Source organism: Schistocerca cancellata, chromosome 12, assembly GCF_023864275.1.
Source record: "Schistocerca cancellata isolate TAMUIC-IGC-003103 chromosome 12, iqSchCanc2.1, whole genome shotgun sequence".
NCBI classification, from domain to species: domain Eukaryota; kingdom Metazoa; phylum Arthropoda; class Insecta; order Orthoptera; family Acrididae; genus Schistocerca; species Schistocerca cancellata.
Window position 1 is genome coordinate 7,115,077 of NC_064637.1, and position 24,794 is coordinate 7,139,870.

A 24,794-nucleotide genomic window follows, 5' to 3' on the forward strand; every position below is an offset into this window, starting at 1 on the left:
GAAGTAGGCAAAAAGAAATACAGACGTCTCAAAAATGAGATCGACAGGAAGTGCAAAATGGCTAAGCAGGGATGGCTAGAGGACAAATGTAAGGATGTAGAGGCTTATCTCACTAGGGGTAAGATAGATACTGCCTACAGGAAAATTAAAGAGACCTTTGGAGATAAGAGAACCACTTGTATGAACATCAAGAGCTCAGATGGAAACCCAGTTCTAAGCAAACAAGGGAAAGCAGAAAGGTGGAAGGAGTATATAGAGGGTCTATATAAAGGCGATGTACTTGAGGACAATATTATGGAAATGGAAGAGGATGTAGATGAAGATGAAATGGAAGATACTATACTGCGTGAACAGTTTGACAGAGCACTGAAAGACCTGAGTCAAAACAAGGCCCCGGGAGTAGACAACATTCCATTAGAACTACTGAGAACTACTGAGGGCCTTGGGAGAGCCAGTCCTGACAAAACTCTACCATCTGGTAAGCAAGATGTATGAAACAGGCGAAATACCCTCAGACTTCAAGAAGAATATAATAATCACAATCCCAAAGAAAGCAGGTGTTGACAGATGTGAAAATTACCGAACTATCAGTTTAATAAGTGACAGCTGCAAAATACTAACGCGAATTCTTTACAGACGAATGGAAAAACTAGTAGAAGCCGACCTCGGGGAAGATCAGTTTGGATTCCGTAGAAATGTTGGAACACGTGAGGCAATACTGACCCTACGACTTATCTTAGAAGCTAGATTAAGGAAGGGCAAACCTACGTTTCTAGCATTTGTAGACTTAGAGAAAGCTTTTGACAATGTTGACTGGAATACTCTCTTTAAAATTCTGAAGGTGGCAGGGGTAAAATACAGGGAGCGAAAGGCTATTTACAATTTGTACAGAAACCAGGTACACGAAAGCGAAGCAGTGGTTGGGAAGGGAGTGAGACAGGGTTGTAGTCTCTCCCCGATGTTATTCAATCTGTATATTGAGCAAGCAGTGAAGGAAACAAAAGAAAAATTCGGAGTAGGTATGAAAATCAATGGAGAAGAAATAAAAACTTTGAGGTTCGCCGATGACATCGTAATTCTGTCAGAGACAGCAAAGGACTTGGAAGAGCAGTTGAACGGAATGGACAGTGTCATGAAAGGAGGATGTAAGATGAACTTCAACAAAAGCAAAACGAGGATAATGGAACGTACTCTAATTAAGTCGGGTGATGCTGAGGGAATTAGATTAGGAAATGACACACTTAAAGTAGTAAAGCAGTTTTGCTATTCGGGGAGCAAAATAACTGATGATGGTCGAAGTAGAGAAGATATAAAATGTAGACTGGCAACGGCAAGGAAAGCGTTTCTGAAGAAGAGAAATTTGTTAACATCGAGTATAGATTTAAGTGTCAGGAAGTCATTTCTAAAAGTATTTGTATGGAGTGTAGCGATGTATGGAAGTGAATCGTGGACGATAAATAGTTTAGACAAGAAGAGAATAGAAACTTTCGAAATGTGGTGCTACAGAAGAATGCTGAAGATTAGATGGGTAGATCACATAACTAATGAGGAAGTATTGAATAGGATTCGGGAGAAGAGAAGTTTGTGGCACAACTTGACTAGAAGAAGGGATCGGTTGGTAGGACATGTCCTGAGGGATCACAAACTTAGCATTGGAGGGCAGCGTGGAGGGCAAAAATCGTAGAGGGAGACCAAGAGATGACTACAGTAAGCAGATTCAGAAGGATGTAGGTTGCAGTAGGTACTGGGAGATGAAGAAGCTTGCACAGGATAGAGTAGCATGGAGAGCTGCATCAAACCAGTCTCAGAACTGAAGACCACAACAACAACAACAGGAGTCAGGCCGGGAGCACATCCTACGAGAACTCGTTCACACTACGCTCACCACAAACTGCAGACATTCCGGCCGAACATAATCTTGCGGTGGCTGCCAGAAGGACGAAGCAACCGACAGGCCCACGCCGTGCTTCTCACACGGCCACCTCAGTTTGTACAAACAACAACTCCTGACTCCCCTCCCACTGCGGGGCTCGGCACAGTTTATAGGAAATGCCTTCCAGGCAACCAGTAACCGCCGCAGGAGTTCCACGATTAGCAAACAGCCCCAGCGTGACAGACGTCACACGTGGGCTCACGCCCGAGCCACGACTCCGCCAGCCTCACCGGCCGCCCCAAACCGACCGCCTCTCGCCGTGCCGCGCGCCCCAGTCGCAATCGCAAAGATGCTCATGCACGGGGGGCGCGCTAAAGATAACAAGCCGGTCGCTGATGATCGACCAGCGGTCTGGCTCAAAGTGACACAGAGAACTGAGTCGCGAAACACGTTTCTTGTAGCCGACGTTCCGAAATTGCACTGCCGGAAAATAAGAATGCAACTTCCTCAGTGACGAGCTATTTTCGCTGGGTAGTGAGGTGACAGGTAGTCGACCGTCGCAGGAGTATACGATAGCGAAGCGTGCTCGCCGCAGTGCAGAGTGGACGAACATTCGCGCCGGCGCACAGCGTAACTCACTGCACAGCCAGACGACCGTAAGGCTGCTCAAAGGCGTCTTAGTCTCCGCTTCGTCACGTGCCAAACGTGTTCAGCTGGCCAGGGCAGGCCGGCCCTGGCTCCTTCGCCCTGCAGAAACACCGAATGTCCGCACGGGTTCCAGCTGGTGGCTCTCCACACACCGTCAAGCCTCGGGGAGCAGCATACAGTGTCTTTCGTAAGTTTTGCGACAAACCGAATACTTCTGTATTTACTTTGAGAAATAACAGGTAAACAATTAAACGTATTATGCTTGTTATTACAACAGAAGAAATGATATTCATAGAGCAATAAACCGAACATTTTACTTCATTTAATGATTCATTAAATACAAGTAATTTCTTATTTGTGGAAAAAAACATAGATTGATTTGCCTTCGCGAAAGTTTTGGCACAAAGTGCAGAAATAAACCAAAAACTAGGAAATAATCAGGAACTAGTACTTTTTACTAGAGATGGGCAAACTGAAACACGTTATTGTTTCGAAACAAATGAAACAGTACAATGTAATGTTTCGTTACGCTGTTTGGAGACAGTGAAACAGTTTGTGTTTTGTAATCTAATAAACCTATACATTTTATCATCTTGACTGTCTACTGTATCAGTATGTCCATATAAACACAAATGAGGGGCGAGAGCGGTAATAATATCGCAGAAAGTATGAAACTATCACTTAGGCGTCTTGGCAGTTTCGTATTTCTGCAGCAAATGCGCTGCTTTCGTGTCGTGTGACTTTCATACTTTTCAATTGGCTGAGGACAGCCATAGCTGAAGACTGAAGGACCACCACGAACGGAACTGGAGGTGGGAGCAAACTGCAGAAACAGCGGATATGCTACTGGGATTCCCACATTCCGTTAGTATGGGTAATACACCCATCCTGTTAATTTCCATGCACACAAAGGGAATCATTGAGGATAATAGCCACAGTGACTATAGACTCACAAATAACGCCAAATAATTCGAATAAGTAACAAAATATAACAGAAAAAAATTTTGTCTTTCCAGGTGTTTCCAACCGTTACTATAAATTCACCATGCTTCCTAGTCCTTTCCGTTCACCATTACACTATCAGTGATACGTCGAACAGATTGCTTGCAATTATACCTACATCAAATTCATGTACATGTCTAATAACGGTCACTCTACGCCTCTTTTTATTCAAAATGTTGTAGCCTTACTTACGTTTCTTAATATGATTGTTGTTGTTGTTGTTTTTGTGGTCTTCAGTCCTGAGACTGGTTTGATGCAGCTCTCCATGCTAATCTATCCTGTGCAAGCTCCTTCATCTCCCAGTACCTACTGCAACCAACATCCTTCTGAATCTGCTTAGTGTATTCATCTCTTGGTCTCCCTCTACGATTTTTACCCTCCACGCTGCCCTCCAATGCTAAGTTTCTCATCCCTTGATGCCTCAGGACATGTCCTACCAACCGATCCCTTCTTCTAGTCAAGTAGTGCCACAAAGTCCTCTTCTCCCCAATCCTATTCAATACCTCCTCATTAGTTACGTGTTCTACCTACCTAATCTTCAACATTCTTCTGTAGCACCACATTTCGAAAGCTTCTATTCTCTTCTTGTCCAAACTATTTATGTTTCATGTTTCACTTCCATACGTGGCTACACTCCATACAAATACTTTGAGAAACGACTTCCTCACACTTAAATCTATACTCGATGTTAAAAAATTTCTCTTCTTCAGAAACGTTTTCCTTGCCATTGCCAGTCTACATTTTATATCTTCTCTACTTCGACCATCATCAGTTATTTTGCTCCCCAAATAGCAAAACTCCTTTACTACTTTAAGTGTGTCATTTCCTAATCTAATTCCCTCAGCATCACCTGACTTAATTCGACTACATTCCATTATCCTCGTTTTTCTTTTGTTGATGTTCATCTTATACCCTCCTTTCAAGACACTGTCCATTCCGTTCAACTGCTCTTCCAAGTCCTTTGCTGTCTCTGACAGAATTACAATGTCATCGGCAAATCTCAAAGTTTTGTTTCTTCTCTATGGATTTTAATTCCTACTCCGAATTTTTCTTTTGTTTCCTTTCCTGATTGCTCAATATACTGATTGAATAAGATCGGGGAGAGGCTACAACCCTGTCTCACTCCCATCCCAACCACGGCTTCCCTTTCGTGCCCCTCGACTCTTATAACTGCCATCTGTATACTGTACAAATTGTAAATAGCCTTTCGCTCCCTGTATTTTACCCCTGCCACCTTTAGAATTTGAAAGAGAGTATTCCAGTCAACATTGTCAAAAGCTTTCTCTAAGTCTACAAATGCTAGAAACGTAGGTTTGCCTTTTCTCAATCTATTTTCGTCAGTATTGCGTGACGTGTTCCAATATTTTTACGGAGTCCAAACTGATGTTACGCGAGGTCGGCTTCTACCAGGTTTTCCATTCGTCTGTAAAGAATTCGCGTTAGTATTTTGCAGTGGTGACTTATTAAACTGATAGTTCGGTAATTTTCACATCTGTCAACACCTGCTTTCTTTGGGATTGGAATTATTATGACTAGTGTACATGAACAGAGAAGCGTATGTTATCAAAAAGTGTAATTTAACTGAATGATTTTCACATATTTATTATTTTTAATGTGAATAGTATGCGTTGTTTTATTGCTTGGTTAATGTTTATAAACCAGATGTTACGCCATTTCGGAATATGACAGTCAGCTAGAAACGTTGCTTTATTTTCGTATATCTTAAGCTTCATGCTATTGCTTGTCAAAAAGATTTCGACACTCCTGAAAGTGTTTCATGAAGTGATATGTTAAATGTGTTTCAGTACCTGTGCTGAGCCCAAATCTCGTCCGACACAGAGGGGAATGAAACATCACTGTTTCGATACAATTAGTCCGTTCCAAGCACAGGTGAACTGAAACAGCCTTATTTTGAAACAACGATACAGTTTCTGTGTCTGGCTCGAGACCGAATATGGTCTACTTATCAGAGACAGGGGCGGAATGAAACACCACTGTTTGGAAACAGTGAACCATAGACGTTCCGAAACACTGAAACAGTTCCACGTATGGATACACTGTATCGAAACATAGAAACAGTGGCCAAGTCTACTTTGTACTTCCACCGCGACGTTATAACGTTTGTCAGCCGTGTCGACACACTTCGTAAAAAACTCCTGTAAATTTTAGATTTTGCCGTTCTTCTCGCAGTCGCCTGCTGACCTCTCGTTTGGACTGTATGGGGACTTTTTGAGTGTTTCTTTCTAACTCATCCTGGGAATTGTCTACGGCGTCCGTCTCCGGAGTTAGTGGAAGGTGAGGGGAACTGACAACTTTTGAACAGTTCCACAGGAGGCACATCCGTACAATACAGCCGCTACGTTTGGAGTCGTTGTCCTGATGAAATATAAAACAGTCTCCAGTCCCCATATTTTCTGCTCTCTTCTTCATATTGTTTCTTGGAATCTGCAGATATACATTTTTATCAGTCGTTTCGTCATTGAAGACCAGCTAACCCACTCCCTGAGCCGACATACAACCCCAAACCGTAACACGGCACCTGCCATGTAGCTTCCATTTTTTTTTTCTTCCAGCTATTTGTTGGGCTGCCGCCAGACCATCATCCATCCGGTACTGATACGTTAAATTTTGATTCGTTCGAAAAATTACTTGATTCCACCACTCCATGTTCGTCCGAATAGCAGCCATTCTCGCTGTTGGCAGGACTGACGTAAGGCCGGCCTCGGTACAGCACTCGTCTGACTGCGCTAGGACTGCCTCGCTTCTTCTGAACTCTCTTCCTCAGCCTCAATGTCAGTTCGTGTAGCTGTGATTCGTGGACCTTTCTTCACCTTTTCTACTATTGCCCTCTCTTCTGTCCTCACAACTATCACAAAATGTGGCATATTTTCTATCGTTATTTATATCGATGGACGGTGTTGCCTGCAGTACATTTCTTCACATTCAGTAACGTTGCTGTTTCTCGGCATCTTCTTCCCTTTTCGTGGAGGAATATTACTAACTGCCTCTGTTTCGACCTTAACGTACCATTGTACGTAAACACAAGAACGTTTCCTGTGAGCTCTGGACAGGTAATGCCTGACATCGGACGAAGTGATGAAAAACAGAGATATGCAGTGACACCGTAATTACAACTCGCACACGTACATCTTTATTTCCGTGTTAAGGGGGGTAGGACCGTCGACCATAAATATAATAGACTGGCCCTGACGTCTTTTTCGTGGCTCCAACATCTCAGGGCTAAAGTCACGTGAATGTTGGCAAAACATGGTTGTTTCGTGTTGCGCTTACGGCTGTACTCAGCGTTTTGTCGGGGGAAATGGCATTACGTTTCACGTGTAAGTGTTCCTATGATGGTGCAGATGCGTTTATGGAAATCTGCTGAAGTGACTTTTATGTTTTTTACACTTGAAATAGAGTACCACGTAAATTAAAGTGTTGAAAGTGATGCCTGTAAAGTCAGACTCATATTCCATTTTCGAAAGTATCTGTGATAATTCGGTTACAGAAGTAAGTATAATTGTTTCTCGTTCCTACTTATAGGTTCCCTAAGGATGAAAGCCAAAGGCAGCTTTGGATACAGGCCCTGAAATGGAAAAACTTTAAGCCATCTGCACATACGCGCCTTTTTCTATATACAAGTGAGATTATAATAACGTAAGAGCACCTATAGTCGATACATGAAGAGAATTTTTTCTACCTTCTGATACTATTAAATAAATGTAGGCTCCAAAATTATTTTCTGAAACTTCAAAGTCTCACCTTTCATCTAAAACATCATTTTTTTAAAACTGATAGTTTAAACTTTTGTAAAAATAATAGGAACTGAACCTTTAGAGTGCATCTAAAATTGATACTCTAAAATGGACCTGCTCCTAAAGTCGACAATTTTGGCACCTATAGTTGACGTAATTCCCATATCCCATTTTCTTTTATAAGTGACTAGAGCTCAAAACGCGACGAATCCAATGTTAGAAGTTTTGACACGAGCCCACTCTTACCGTGTAAAAGAATTTTAACGACATTTTACTTTAATTGATAGTTTATAGTAATTTCGTCCCGCTGGCCACGAGAGGGGCGTTCGATGTATTTGTTAGATTTTATAAATGGTACTGTGAACAAATCCAGGTCAAATGTAGTTCTGACATAATTTTTCGCAAATAAAAAAGTAACTTTTGTTGGAAGCGTTTGGCAGTCAACTGAGAAATGTGGGTAAAATACGATACAAACATAGGATGGCAGACCGCTGATTTGAAATCCAGCCACGTTTTGCCAACAGTCACGTGGTTTATGTTGGAGCCACACCAGCCCTATAACTTCTGCACAGCAAGGCCAGTCTTCCAGTATCTATGGTCGAAGGGCAGGACGTCAAACGGGCCGACTTGGAGCAGAAGAGGCACCACAGGACATTTCAATTTCCACTGTCTATACTTTTACAAATAAATTCATAACACTTTGAAAGCATGGTCAGGAAGGATTCAGGATTCATACTCATAGCAGTGGAAGCTCAAAAACGTAACAAAATACATTTTTTTACATGTGAAATTTCATCATTTTTTCACTTACTATCGGCTGCATTTGTTGCTATAGGTACACTTTTCTTCCTAACAAGGGAACATCCCCATCGCACCCCCCTCAGATTTAATTATAAGTTGGCACAATGGATACGCCTTGAAAAACTGAACACAGATCAATCGAGAAAACAGGAAGAAGTTGTGTGGAACTATGAAAAAATAAGCAAAATATACAAACTGGGTCGTCCATGCGTAAGATAGGCAATATTAAGGGGACTGTGAGGCGAGGAGCCACGTGGTCCCATGGTTAGCGTGAACAGCTGCGGGACGAGAGGTCCTTGGTTCAAATCTGCCCTCCACTGAAAATTTTGCTTTCTTTATTTTCGCAAAGTTCTGATCTGTCCGTTCGTTCATTGACGTCTCTGTTCACTGTAATAAGTTCAGTGTCTGTGTTTTGCGACCGCACCGCAAAACCGTGTGATTAGTTGACGAAAGGACGTGCCTCTCCAATGGGAACCGAAAACATTTGATCGCAAGGTCATAGGTCAACCGATTCCTACCCAGGAAAACACGTCTGATATTTTGTATACGACACTGGTGACAGCATGTGCGTCACATGACAGGAATATGTTGTCGACCCACCTAACTAGTACACTTGGCGAATGGGTGAAAAGTTTCTTCTACCTTGCCCGATTTAGGTTTTCTTGTGGATGTAATAATCACTCCAAAAAAAGTGATGAAAACATAAGAGTTTTTCACATAAACTGAAAATAAAAAGTTAAAATTTTCGGTCGAGGGAAGATTTGAACCAAGGACCTCTCGTTCCACAGCTGTGCACGCTAACCACGGGACCACGAAGCTCCTCGCCTCACATTGCCCTTAATATTGCATATCTTACGCATGGACGACCCAGTTTGTATATTTTGCTTATTTTTTCATAGTTCCACACAACTTCTTCCTGTTTTCTCGATCGATCTGTGTTCAGTTTTTAAGGCCTATCCACTGTGCCAACTTATAACTAAATCTGAGGGGGGTGCGATGGGGATGTTCCCTTGTAAGTAATAGAGATTCTTCGATGAATGTTGCACAGCATACAAACTATAGTTACATGTGTATGAAAGTCTAGAGTTTATTTAATTTATGAAAAAATGAATCAACTGTTTCATACAAGTACTGCTTGTATGCTGTACAAATTTCATCACAGAATCTCTCTTAATTAGGAAGAAAAGTGTACCTATAGCAACAAATGCAGCCAGTAGTAAGTGAAAAAATGATGAAATTTCAGATGTAAAAAAAAGGTATTTAGCTACGGTTTTGAACTTGCACTGCTATGAGTGTGAGTCCTCAATCCTTCCTGGTCATGCTGACAAAGTTTTATGAATTTACTTGTAAAAGTACAGACAGTGGAAATTAAAATGTCCTGTGGTGCCTCTCCTGCTCCAAGTCGGCCCGTTTGACGTCCTACCCCCCTTAACCATTATAAATTCTTTCATAGCTGCACATACTGTGCACAACGTTTGTCCCAAAAGTGATGAGACGCGCTGTGCCTGTGCGCCAGTGGGAGCTGGAGCAGGCAGTTCTCCGCGTCGAAGCCATCCACGTAAGGGGCGCTCGAACAGAAACGAGCCGGAGCCCTAATTACAGAAACCAGTAGCTGTGAGTTAGAAGCACTGGCTCTGGCTGTTGACACACGAGCCCCACTGTGGCACAAGGCGGTGGATGGCTGTGTCGCAAAACTCCCGGGGCTGCGATGTTAACCAGTGCCGCACCTACAGCTGGATGTCGTCAGTCGAGGTGAATCGTTTGCTCCTGAGAGCCTTGTTAAGGGGCGTAAACACAGGCAGAGAGTTGCGGGCTGTGCGGAGGGTGGCCGGGAGCCTCCGGTTTGAATTTCTGCAGGAGTGCCGCGACTGTGTCGGCCGTACGAGGCTCTGCATTGCCGTGGAGCAGAATGACCCCACGGGTGAGACTGTCCGGTCGTTCTGATTTGATCGCTCGGCGAAGGGTGGTCGAGGTTTGGGAGTACCGCCGGGCATTCACCGTTGCCCCGTGCTGCAGGAAGTGAACCAGAAGGGGCCATCTCGGTCAAAGAAGGACGCCGGCACGGCGATTCACCTCGGACGACGACGTGCAGCTGTACGTGCCGGACCGGTTAACGTCGCAGCCCCGGGAACTTTGTGAGACAGCCGTTCACCGCCTCGTGTCACAGTGGGACGAGTGTCTCAACAACCGAGGTCAGTACTTGTACTGCTGCCTGTACTTGTGCCCCCGGCTCGTTTCTTTTCGAACGCCCCTTACACCTACGGACGCCCATCACAGACTGCACCCGCACTCGTCACACAGCGCCACTGCAGTCCCCACTCGACTCCTTCACACCAGAGGAGCCGCGTTTGTGGCGCCGTCGTGTCGGACATTCGCCACGGTTTTCCCTGCTCCGAGGGGTTGGGTCCCTTGTCTCCCCTCCTCCTCCTCCTCCTCCTCCTCCTCCTCCTCCCTGGCCGGCCGACCCGCAGTAAAGGTGCTTACCGAGCCTTTCCGCTGGTTTACTTAACATAGGACCAGAATCGCTATGGATTCTCCGCCACATTTCTAGACAGAGTTTCGTTGTGCAAACTATTAAATGCATCTCGCATTGAAATCCGCACCAAATTTCGAGCCTCAGAAAAACTTCGCCAAACTTGGAGATATTGCGCTCGTCTAAATTATACGTGCCTTTTTCGGTGCTCCTGCAGCAGCTTTCTGTACTGTTTTGTGTACCGTGGCGGATCAGTTCCGTATCTGTTATTAATTTATTTGATACGAATCTCTCGAGTGCTGTTGATACTATTTCTTTGAACTTAAGCCACATATGGTCTTCACTTACATAGTTTGGAAGGATTGGAGAACGGCCCTTAGAAAGACGTCAACCGAATTTTTAGCTGCTTTTATAAACAGACATATTTCGCGTTTAGTTTTGGTGAATTTCTTTGTTACGGAATTGAGCGTCGCTACGAGGTCAAGTGTGCTTTCGTAACCACTTACAATTTGAATGGCCTCGTGAAGTAATTGTTCAAAATAATTTAAAAAAAGCATTTAGAACAATTACGGAAGTTGTTTTCTATCCAAAATAGGGTCTGAAAATGAATTTTTGTCATCATACGGAAGGAAGATTGAAGTCACTGCCAACTATAATTGTATGAGTAGTGTACCTATTTGCGATGAGACTCCAGTTTTCTTTGAAATGTGCAGCAACTGTTTCATCTGAGACCGGGGGTCGGTAAAAGGTTGTCGAATATAACCTCTGCCCATACTAAGCCACAGGAACTGCCTGCTTCAATGCCACTTGTGAGCTGGAACACACATTACATTATTTTTCCTTAAGTTGTGCTTCTTGTTTGTTGTAGTGCACATCATTACAATTATGGTTTTTCCCTCCAAAACCTAGGATGCTTTCTCTGTGATCCTTTAAATACCAGAGTTAAACAATGTAGAAAAACAACGTACGTTACAAGTATAGCATTCTGTATTACTTCATTTCCTTATTTCTAACACTTCAAAATTGTCGACTTCAGATGACATGTCAATCATAGATGTTCTTATCTCTGTTTATGAACATACTTTCAGTCCTGTTTTCAACACTGTCCCGCTACACTTTATTAACTAATGTTTCGCCGCAAGGGATATCGGATTTTAGAGAGTAAATTAACATGGAGTATGTCGTTCTTCTTTTCGAACATTCACATACCCATTTCTTCTTTTCTTATTGTCTTTTGGGCATGCAGTTGTAGTAATTAAAGAAGGCACAATGGAGTGATCAGAAAGAAATGATTAGCGTACATTCGCTTTCTCTTTACATAGTTCCTTTCTTGTTGCTCTCATAGCGATGGAGTGTTTCTATCGAATCAGTAAAGGTAAAAGGAAGCACAGACAGATCTACACTCCTGGAAATGGAAAAAAGAACACATTGACACCGGTGTGTCAGACCCACCATACTTGCTCCAGCACTGCGAGAGGGCTGTACAAGCAATGATCACACGCACGGCACAGCGGACACACCAGGAACCGCGGTGTTGGCCGTCGAATGGCGCTAGCTGCGCAGCATTTGTGCACCGCAGCCGTCAGTGTCAGCCAGTTTGCCGTGGCATACGGAGCTCCATCGCAGTCTTTAACACTGGTAGCATGCCGCGACAGCGTGGACGTGAACCGTATGTGCAGTTGACGGACTTTGAGCGAGGGTGTATAGTGGGCATGCGGGAGGCCGGGTGGACATACCGCCGAATTGCTCAACACGTGGGGCGTGAGGTCTCCACAGTACATCGATGTTGTCGCCAGTGGTCGGCGGAAGGTGCACGTGCCCGTCGACCTGGGACCGGACCGCAGCGACGCACGGATGCACGCCAAGACCGTAGGATCCTACGCAGTGCCGTAGGGGACCGCACCGCCACTTCCCAGCAAATTAGGGACACTGTTGCTCCTGGGGTATCGGCGAGGACCATTCGCAACCGTCTCCATGAAGCTGGGCTACGGTCCCGCACACCGTTAGGCCGTCTTCCGCTCACGCCCCAACATCGTGCAGCCCGCCTCCAGTGGTGTCGCGACAGGCGTGAATGGAGGGACGAATGGAGACGTGTCGTCTTCAGCGATGAGAGTCGCTTCTGCCTTGGTGCCAATGATGGTCGTATGCGTGTTTGGCGCCGTGCAGGTGAGCGCCACAATCGGGACTGCATACGACCGAGGCACGCAGGGCCAACACCCGGCATCATGGTGTGGGGAGCGATCTCCTACACTGGCCGTACACCACTGGTGATCGTCGAGGGGACACTGAATAGTGCACGGTACATCCAGACCGTCATCGAACCCATCGTTCTACCATTCCTAGACCGGCAAGGGAACTTGCTGTTCCAACAGGACAATGCACGTCCGCATGTATCCCGTGCCACCCAACGTGCTCTAGAAGGTGTAAGTCAACTACCCTGGCCAGCAAGATCTCCGGATCTGTCCCCCATTGAGCATGTTTGGGACTGGATGAAGCGTCGTCTCACGCGGTCTGCACGTCCAGCACGAACGCTGGTCCAACTGAGGCGCCAGGTGGAAATGGCATGGCAAGCCGTTCCACAGGACTACATCCAGCATCTCTACGATCGTCTCCATGGGAGAATAGCAGCCTGCATTGCTGCGAAAGGTGGATATACACTGTACTAGTGCCGACATTGTGCATGCTCTGTTGCCTGTGTCTATGTGCCTGTGGTTCTGTCAGTGTGATCATGTGATGTATCTGACCCCAGGAATGTGTCAATAAAGTTTCCCCTTCCTGGGACAATGAATTCACGGTGTTCTTATTTCAATTTCCAGGAGTGTATATTTATACTTGGCAGAACTAATTCGATACTGACATAATCGTCGGAATTGCTTTCGTTTCCCAAAAGTTATAAATATTTCGATTACGGAAAAGAAGCTCTGTATTTGGCCAAGATGTCGAAGAAGAAGGTCCCTTACGTACTGTTTGTATGGAGTAAGATGTGGAGACGGCGGTTTGAAAGCGGACAGAAGAAGTACGAGGAAGGGCGTCCCTTACCTGAGGGATCGCTACTCAAGCTACCTGGCGAAGGGGCAAGTGTGGCAAATGCCCGGCGTGGCAAATGTCCGGCATTCGTCGGCAGTAGCCCGGACAGAGCCGCTCGCCATCCTAGCCCTGCACCTGAGAGCAGCTGACAGAACCTCGCTGGACAGTTCTTCCTCATCCACCATACAGCCTGGATCCCGCACCTCCCGACTGCCATCCGTTTGCTCCAATGAAGGATGCACTTTGCAGAAGGACAGGACAGTAGTGTGACCCGTTCTGGAATACTGCTCTAGTGTGTGGGAAGCCCACTGGATCGGATTAAAGGAAGACGTCGAAGTAATTCACTTGTTGTCGGTAAGTTCGATGAACGGGCGAATATTACGGGAATGGTCCGTGAACTTAAACGGGAATCTCTGGAAGGAAGAAGGCGTTCGTTTCGGTGGTTGAATAGAAAATGTCCCAGGCCGAATGATCAGTATATTCAAGGATATGAGACTAACGTTCATTTGAAGCCAAAAAATTCTGATGGGCAAATGCCATACTCTGAATATTGTCCAACACTGAACGCATTTAATGTGACTTCTTAAGTAATAGAACCCAGTACGTTGTCCTCGATGGTGGGTGTTCATCGGAGTGCCCCAGGGAACTGTGGTAGGTCCGCTGTTGTTTTCTATCTACATAAATGATCTTTTGGATAGGGTGGATAGCAATGTGCGGCTGTTTGCTGATGATGCTGTGGTGTATGGGAAGGTGTCGTCGTTGAGTGACTGCAGGAGGATGTAAAATATGACTTGGACAGGATTTGTGATTGGTGTAAAGAATAGCAGTAACTGTAAATATAGATAAATGTAAATTAATGCAGATGAAGGGGAAATAGAATCCCGTAATGTTTGAATACTCCATTAGTAGTGTAGCGCTTGACACAGTCACGTCGATTAAATATTTGGGCGTAACATTGCAGAGCGATACGAAGTGGGACAAGCATGTAATGGCAGTTGCGGGGAAGGCGGATAGGCGTCTTTGGTTCATTGGTAGAATTCTGGAAAGATATGGTTCATCTGTAAAGGAGACCGCTTATAAAACTCTAATACGACCTATTCTTGAGTACTGCTCCAGCGTTTGGGATCCCTATCAGGTCGGGTTGAGGGAGGACATGGAAGCAATTCAGAGGCGGGCTGCTAGATTTGTTACTGGTAGGTTTGATCATCATGCGAGTGTTACGGAAATGCTTCAGGAACTCGGGAGGAAAGGAGGCGTTCTTTTCGTGAATCGCTACTGAGGAAATTTAGAGAACCAGCATTTGAGGCTGACTGCAGTACAATTTTACTGCCGCCAACTTATATTTCGCGGAAAGACCACAAAGATAAGATAAGAGAGATTAGGGCTCGTACAGAGGCATATAGACAGTCATTTTTCCCTCGTTTTGTTTGGGAGTGGAACAGGGAGAGAAGATGCTAGTTGTGGTATGAGGTACCCTCCGCCACGCACCGTATGGTGGATTGAGGAGTATGTATGTAGATGTAGCTGTATTTCTGCGATCTCACAACACTTTGTACCCGAAGTTTTAGTCGAATCTGCGTAATTTATAATTTTTCATGTGACGAATTGGATCCGCCATTTTGAATTCTGTGCCCCGACACCGGAATCGTGTTCAGCGGCCAAAACAGTCTAGAAGGAACAGAGTTTGTATGATTTTATATCCTTTTTTCTATTACGTACCGGCTGTGAGCCAGGATGGAAGCATTTAGTGACGAGGTCAGATGTGGCCCGAACATAGGAAATACTCTGCACAGTTGATGGACAACACCCGCGACACATCAGGCATAAGTCAACAACTACCAGCAACAACCTGATCCATCAGCAATGTTGCGGTCTGCTCCGAAAAACAGGGCGGCGCAAGTGAGAGTGACCCGGGCGGGTGGACGCGACTGCACGCGGGTGTGTCCTCCGTATAACCACACCCCGTGACGTGTGGGTGGAGCACTGTAGAGGGGGCGGCGGAGCAGCGGGTGTTCTTTGTGGAGAGGCGCGTGGCGACAAGGTCGTGGTCAGCAGTTTGATGAGAAGGTTAATGGTGTCACAGTGTTAGCAAAGAGCGCCGAAAATGGCGTCAGGCGGGACCTACAGTGAACAAGTCAAAAAACATTTCGAAACGTGCCCTCACATCAGAAAATGTGTCCGCAGTTCACCATAAAACGCTTCAGGGTCCTACCAAATCAACCCGACGCCTGTCGCAAGAGACCGGCATACCACCCCGATAGTGCCGACGGCTGTTCCACCTGGAGCTGCACGTGCATCCCTGCCGAGTGTGTGCTGTTCGTGCATTAAACCTAGCAGATCCTTCTCAGCGCCCCCAGTTTTGTGAGTGGCTGCTTACTGAGATAACGACGAATGGCTCGGACGTGGATCTGTTCTTTTATGTCCTATGAAGCCTGATTCAACCCGAGTAGTTCTCTCTGCTCACAGAATCACAGGTTCTGGGCTGCTCCACGAAACACCGTTGCAGGATCAGAAGGTTGGGGTTCGGTGCGCAGCCTCTGCACGCCACACCTTCTTTCATCAGATGCTAGCTTGGTAGCGTTACATTTCCGACATTTTGTAACCGTTTCTAATAGCATTAATGGGGGAGAAAGAGGCCTACAGTTGTTTCCAACAGGACGGAGCAACCGCCCATACAGCCTGCCGAACCTTGGAGCATATTTACACAGTCTTCACGCCTGGGCCGGCCGCGGTGGCCGAGCGGTTCTAGGCGCTATAGTCTCGAAACCGGGCGACCGCTACGGTCGCAGGTTCGAATCCTGCCTCGGGCATGGATGTGTGTGATGTCCGTAGGTTAGTTAGGTTTAAGTAGTTCTTAGTTCTAGAGGACTCAGAAGTTAAGTCCCATAGTGCTCAGAACCATTTGAACCATTTCACGCCTGGCGGAGTTGTACATACGTACATACATACGTTAATACTTGTTCCATAGATCATGAATACGACATTTCCTAATCATGAGGAACCTTTACGATAAGTTTTCTTTACACAAAATAATTAATTTTTTTGTTATAGTTACTACTTCAAATTCATCTACTGAGTAGAAGGAGTTGTCATTCAGAAATTCTTTTAATTTGCTCTTAAATGTTGGTTGGCTACCTGTCAGACTTTAAATGCCATCTGGCAAATGACCAAATATTGCCGCGCAGTGTAGCCGCGTGGCCTTAGGCGCCTTGCCACGGTTCGCCCGGCTCCCCCTGTCGGAGGTTCGAGCCTTCTCTCGGGCGTAGGTATGTGTCTTGTCCTTAGTGAAAGTTAGTTTCAGTTACTTTAATTAGCGTGTCAGCCTAGGGACCGATGATCTCAGCTGTTTGGTTCCATAGAGCCTTACCGCAAATCTCCAAATTTTTCACCAAAGATTTTTGTGGTAGCATAATTCAGTCCTTTCTGTGACAAATTAAGTTTTAATCCAGAATAGTGGAGATCATCGTTTGTTCTAGTGTTGTACCTATGCACTTCGCTGTTATTTTTGAGCGGGGATGGGTTGTTAACAACAAATTTCATAAGTGAATGTATGTATTGCGAAAGTACTGTGAATATCCCGAGTTCTTTAAATAAATGTCTGCAAGGTGATCTTGGGTGGGCTCCAGCTATTATTCTGGTTACACGGTTTTGTGCAATGAATACTTTTTTCTCTTAATGATGAATTATCCCAAAATATGATGCCATGTGAAAGCAGTGAATGAAAATAGACATGGTAGGCTAATATACTGATATGTTTATCGCCAAAATTTCAAATAACCCTGGTAGCTTAAGTACCTGAACCTAACCCTTTCAGCAGATCATCGATGTGTTTCTTCCAGTTCAATTTCTCATCAATGCACAACCCAGAAATTTTGAATATTCTGCCTTAGCAACAGACTTCTGTCTGTCTTACTGTACAGAATTATATAAACCGCGTTTTCTCAAAATTTAGTTATAGTCCATTTGCAGAGAATCACCTAACAGTTTTCTGGAAGACGTTCACAATTTCCTTAGCTGATTCTTCTTTGTTGGCTGTGATTGTTATACATGTATCATCAGCAAAAAGAACTAGCTTTGTATCTTCATCAATATAGAGTGGGAAGTCATTAATATATACTAAGAACAATAAGGGACCCAAGACTGAACCCTGTGGGACACCAATCTTGATACATCCCCAGTTAGATGACTGCTGATTTTTGCAGGCTATCTGTGCTGTTAATTTCAACCTTCTGCATTATTCCTATTAAATATGAACTAAAAAACCATTATGGACTATGCCACTCATCCCACAATACTTAAGCTTATCTAGAACTGTTTAATGATTTACACAATCAAAAGCCTTTGAGAGATCACAAAACACCCCAATGAGTGATGTTCGATTATTCACTGCATTTAATATTTGATCAGTGGAAGCATATATAGCATTTTCTGTTGAAAAGCCTTTCTGAAAACCAAATTGACCTTTTGTTTGTACTTCATTGTTACAAATATGTGATGGTACTCTTGAATACATCACTTTTTCAAGAATTTTGGATCAAGCTGTCAGAATTGGGATTGGAGATTAGTTGTTAGCATCAGAGCTATCCCCTTTTTCACGCAGTGGTTTTGAAACGTCGCCTTAGAACAATTTTATACACGACTGTGCTTAAACTGACACACAATAATTTTAGCGCAACGCAATCTGACTATCAAAAATCCCTACAAAAGAATGGCCCAGACAAACATTAAACTATACCTTTCACAAATCACTTACCTCACCAAAAATCTTCGTTACTCGAACTACTGCTAAACAGCGAGCGCCACTACTGCCAGTTAAGTAAAAGATTCAAACTACAGAAGGCACTAACTACTGATAGTCATAGTTAGCAATTGAAAGATGATAATAGAGAACAAACAATGTATTTACCTTAACAGTCATAATATATATAGTAGTTCATAATATCCAATATTGCAAATTATCAAAACTCCGCCATCTCTCTCCCCACATCCACCACTGCTGGCGGCTCACCTCTAACTGCGCAACGCTACGCGCTGTTCACATCCAGCTGCCGCTGCCCAACACTACAATGGCAGACAACAATGCAAACTAGCCACAGACTGCACACAGCACAGCCAGTGATTTTCATACAGGGCGCTACGTAACGTTGCCAATAAGAAAACATAAACAGCCTGCTTACAGTTTAACAATAGCGTATTTCAGTGTGTCTGGAAAAGTGCCCTGTTTTAGTGAGCTACTACATATGTGGCTGAGAGCGATACTTCTTTGTTGGGAACAAGCTTTTAGTACTCTGTTGGAAATTCCTTGACTTCCACGTGAGCTTTTGAGTGAATTTATTATTTTCCTAATTTCAGTAGTGTTGAAAACAATAGACTGGCTGGGTGAGATTAAGATATGTGAACACAAAACAAGCAGTCTCGTATGTGCGGATGACCTAGTTGTGATGGCAGATTAGATTGAAAGTTTGCAAAGTAATATTTCAGAGCTAGATCAGAAATGTAAGGACTATGGTATGAAGATTAGCATCTCCAAAACGAAAGTAATGTCAGTGGGAAAGAAATATAAGCGGATCGAGTGCCAAATAGGAGGAACAAAGTTAGAACAGGAGGACGGTTTCAGGTACTTGGGATGCATATTCTCACAGGATGCCAACATAGTGAAAGAACTGGAAGCGAGGTGTAGCAAAGCTAATGCAGTGAGTGCTCAGCTACGATCTACTCTCTTCTGCAAGAAGGAAGTCAGTACCAAGACTAAGTTATCTGTGCACCGTTCAGTCTTTCGACCAACTTTGTTGTATGGGAGCGAAAGCTGGGTGGATTCAGGTTAGCTTATCAACAAGGTTTAGGTTACGGATATGAAAGTAGCTAGGATGATTGCAGGTACTAGTAGATGGGAACAATGGCAGGAGGGTGTCCACAATGAGGAAATCAAAGAAAAACTGGGAATGAACTCTATAGATGTAGCAGTCAGGGCGAACAGGCTTAGATGGTGGGGTCATGTTACACGCATGGGAGAAGCAAGGTTACCCAAGAGACTCGTGGGTTCAGCAGTAGAGGGTAGGAGGAGTCGGGGTAGACCGAGGAGAAGGTACCTGGGATCGGTTAAGAATGATTTTGAAGTAATTGGCTTAACATCAGAAGAGTCACCAATGAATAGGGGATCATGGAGGACTTTTATAAGGGGGACTATGCTCCAGACTGAACGCTGAAAGGCATAATCAGTCTTAAATGATGATGATGATGATCGAGTAGGAGAGGTGGGTTGTCTGGTGGTGGCCCTAGCTGCTCACCCAGGTCGCGTGCTCTCCCAGTGTGCGGGCAGCCCTCAGCCCTCGAGTCTGCAGTGTGTCGCGACGACCCTCTCGGTGTTCGAGAACTGCAGTAGAACATTCCGGATGAGACTGCAGCAGTTCCCGCACTTCGGCTCGGACCCGCCTTCGGCACCTTGCCGGACCAGGGCTGCCACCCTCGACACGCCGTGCTGCTGCTGCTGCTGCTGCTGCGTGCCCCCTGCCGTGGTCCCGTGCACCCCGGAACTCTGCTCGCCGCTCCGCGCCCCGTGCTGCTGGTCTGCTGCGGCGACATCACAGCGCAGCCGACGTCGGCGCCGTTGCGGCCACACACGAACGCAAAATATGCGCTGCGTAAACTCACCTCCAGATAACGGATGAGTTATTTACGCGCTGCGTCGCGTCGCGCGTCTTTTTATAACACAGGTGAGCGCAAGGTGAGCTCTGAAGACACGGACAGCGTACACCACTACATGGATACCTCAACGTCTTTGCAGACGATTGCTTGTATAGCAAGACGGTGGTAGACAAAAGACAGTGTCAAAACAATCGATGTATGTGGAGAGCATGTAGAATGGTTGGTTCGATTACTTCCTAGGCTACACGTCATAAATTGATTTTATAAACATGTTTCACATTTAAATAGACTGGAGTCGTCTCCGAGTTTTGGATCATGCTTTTCGTATAAATTACACTACTGCGCATTAAAATTACTACACGGCGAAGAAGACGTGCTGCAGACCCGAAATTTAGCCGACAGGAACAAGATGCTGTGATATGCAAATGATTAGCTTGTCAGAGCATTCACACAAGGTGGCTACATCTACAAAGTAAGGAAACTTTCCAACCGATTTGTCATACACAAACAGCTGTTGACCGGCGTTCCCTGCTGAAACGTTGTAGTGATGCCTCGTGTAAGGAGGAGAAATCCGTACCATCACGTTTCCGACTTTGATAAAGGTCGGATTGTAGCCTATCGCGGTTGCGGTTTATCAAATGTGTGTGAAATCTTATGGGACTTAACTGCTAAGGTCATCAGCCCTTAAGCTTACACACTACTTAACCTAAATTATCCTAAGGACAAACACACACACCCATGCCCGAGGCAGGACTCAAACCTCCACCGGGATCAGTCGCACAGTTCATGACTGCAGCGCCACAGACCGCTCGGCTAATCCCCCGCGGCTGTGGTTTATCGTATCGCGACATTACTGCTCGCGGAGGTCGAGATCCGATGACTGTTAGCAGAATATGGAATCGGTGGGTTCAGGAGGGTAATACGGAACGCCGTGCTGGATCCCAACGGCCTCGTATCACTAGCAGTCGAGATGACAGGCATCTTATCCGCACGGATGTAACGGATCGTGCAGTCACGTCTCGATCCCTGAGTCAACAGATTGGGACGTTTGTAAGACAACAAACATCTGCACGAACAGTTCGACGACGTTTGCAGCAGCATGGACTATCAGCTCGGAGACCCTGGCTGCAGTTACCCTTGACGCCGCATCATAGACAGGAGCGCCTGCGATGGTGTACTCAACGACGAACCTGCGTGCACGAATGGCAAAACGTCATTTTTTCGGATGAATCCACGTTCTGTTTACAGCATCGTGATGGTCGCATCCGTGTTTGGTGACATCGCGGTGAACGCACATTGCAAGCTTGGATTCGTCATCGCCATACTGGCGTATCACCCGGCGTGATAGTATGGGGTGCCATTGGTTACACGTCTCGGTCGCCTCTTGTTCGCATTGACCGCACTTTGATCAGTGGACGTTAAATTTCAGATGTGTTACGACCCTTGGCTCTACCCTTCATTCGATCCCTGCGAAACCCTACATTTCAGCAGGATAATGCACGACCTCATGTTGCAGGTCCTGTACGGGCCTTTCTGGATACAGAAAGTGGCCCGCACATTCTCCAAATCTCTCACCAATTGCAAACGTCTGGTCAATGGTGGCCGAGCAACTGGCTCGTCACAATACGTCAGTCACTACTCTTGATGAACTGTGGTATCGTGTTGAAGCTGCATGGGCAGCTGTACCTGTACACGCCATCCAAGCTCTGTTTGACTCAATGCCCAGGCTTATCAAGGCCGTTATTGTGGCCAGAGGTGGATGTTCTGCGTACTGATTTCTCAGGATCTATGCACCCAAGTTGCGTGAAAATGTAATCACATGTCAGTTCTAGTATAGTATATTTGTGCAATGAATACGCGTTTATCATCTGCAGTTCTTCTTGGTGTAGCAATTTTAATGGCCAGTAGTGTACGATTTTTTGAAAGCTCTTTATTAAATTAGTATATTAAGGATTACTGGGTGTTGTATATATTCACGCCTTTGTTTCCCACAAAACGTGTGGGCTTGTGGAATATTTATTGTGTTTACTGTGCAGATGTGCCGGCCGAAGTAACCCAGCGGTTCTAGGCGCTTCAGTCTGGAATCGCGCGACCGCTACGTTCGCAGGTTCGAATCCTGCCTCGGACACGGATGTGTGTGATGTCCTTAGGTTAGTTACGTTTAAGTACTTCTATGTTCTAGGGGACTGATGACCTCAGCTGTTAAGTGCCATAGTGCTCAGAGCCATTAGAACCAATTGAATCAGCTGGTGTGTGAGCAGGAGCACTTACATCGGCGCAATGTCGTCGTGTTTGTACATATGCCGATATCCAGTGATTTTCACGATCTTGACATACGTATTGGTGACGTGACGCGGTACATAGCACAGTTGGAGGAGACCGTGTGACTCTGTAGAGCATAAGTTACGTTACTTTCTGAGGTGCATGGACAATTACTTTTGGGCATTGTTACACTTGTAAACCTATTACCCTGCCGACTTGGTTCTATCGACTGCAGATCCAAAGACAGTAATGTAGTCTTACGGAAACCGGTTATCGAAGTAAACGCTTTACTAGCGACCAGCTTTTTGCAGTTTTTCTCGTGAGTTTGCCAAAAGAATGTCTGTGTCAGAGGACTTTCAAATACCCACGAATTGTATGAATGCGACTGCCGAAACCCTATGCGGAATGTGCAGCTGTGATACATATTGTGTAATTGAAGGAGGGGTGGGAAGGGGGGGGGGGAAGAGGGGGAGAAAGGAAAGGGAAGCAGCTGTTGTCGACTACTTCGAGACTTCACGTGGAATCACCGGCGCTGAGTGAGAAACGTGTGCTGGACCGGGAGACGAATCTCGGACCAGACCGTTCCGTTAAGCACCGCGCACCGGGGCTCTGTCTTTACGGCAACTGCGAGGACTGTTTCGACAAGGCTCACGTGCTACCCACGTGCCCACCTAATACCACGTATCCATTCGCTGTCCCAGTTCTCCGTGTCGCTTCCCTGAGTTGCCCACAGGAGGTCTATGTAATCGTGCATCCGCACTGAAGATGGCGCATTCGTTGCCCACCTAGGCGAATCGGGGGGGTGTGTGAATGCGTGGGACGTGCAGCCGCGACGTGAGCGCGGGCCGGGGTGCTCCGTGCAGCTGCCGCGGACGCTGGCGGCTGCAGGGTCTGCAGCAGAACGCCGGCGCGGTGGCTCACCGTGTTCGGTCAGAGGCTCAGCTGCCCTTCGTAGTAAAAGGGAAAGAAAGTGGGTGAGTGGGTCGACAGTGCACTTGAGCGGGTGTTAGGGGGCGCCCGCCCCGAACATACGCTACGAACAATGGGGTTAAAAAACGAAGCACAAGGTTCTAACAATTCCACCACTTGCAAAGTAAGTTAGAAATCAGATTAATAATGTTGCTCACGGAGCATATGTTCGCTTTATCGGGCAACAACAAAGTTATTGACTGAGGGTGGTATCGTCAGAATGGAAATAATGAGGTCACTGTAAAAAAGTGATTAATTTGGCACTTATCTTGAATGGATACCCACGTAGATTTCGTCCATGTTCTTATGGCTCATCTTGTTGATTCTAGGGTGATTCCACTTTGACTGCTAGAACGTCCATATCTGTATTTTAGCAATATTTGAAGACCTAACAAATGCGTTTTTCAGGAAATTCTTAACGATCAAACAATCCCAGATCAGAACAATGGTATGGCAGACGTAATTTTTGACTTAATGTTCACGATCCACATTTTTACATGAAGACAATGGTCATCTTGTCTGACAATGTGATGTACACAATGTGACGAAAAGTCTGCGGACACCTGGCTGAAAATGACAAGTTCGTGGCGCCATGCGTCAGCAAAGCTACAATTCAATATGCTCTTGGTCCACCCTCAGCCTCGATGACAGCTTCCACTCCCGCAGGCATACGTTCAGTCAGGTGCTGGAAGGTTCCTAGGGGAATGCCAGCCCATTCTTCACGGAGTGCTGCACTGAAGAGAGGTATCGATGTCGATCGGTGAGGCCTGACACCAAGTCGGCGTTCCAAAACATCCTAAAGGTGTTCTATAGGATACAAGTTAGGACTCTGTGCAGGGCACGCCATTACACGGATGTTACTGTCGTTCAACCACTCCGCCACTGGCCGTGCACTATGAACAGGTGCTCGATCGTGTCGAACGATGCAATCGCCATCCCCGAATTGCTCTTCCACAGTGGGAAGCAAGAAGGTGCTTAAAAGATCAATGTAGGCCTGTGCTGTGATAGTGCCACGTAAAACAATAAGGAGTGCAAGCCCCCTCCACGAAAAGCGCGATCACACCGTAACACCACCACCTCCGAATTTTACTCCTGCCACTACACACGCTGGCAGATGACGTTCACCGGGCATTCGGCATACCAACACTCTGCCATCGGATCGCCACACTGTGTATCGTGATTCGTCACTCCACACGACGTTTTTCCACTGCTCAATCGTCGAATGTTAACGCTGCTTACATCAAGCGGGGCGTCGTTTGGCACTTACCGGCGTGATGTGCGGCTTATGAGCAGCCGCTCGACCATAAACTCCGAGTTTTCTCACCTCCCGCCTAACCGT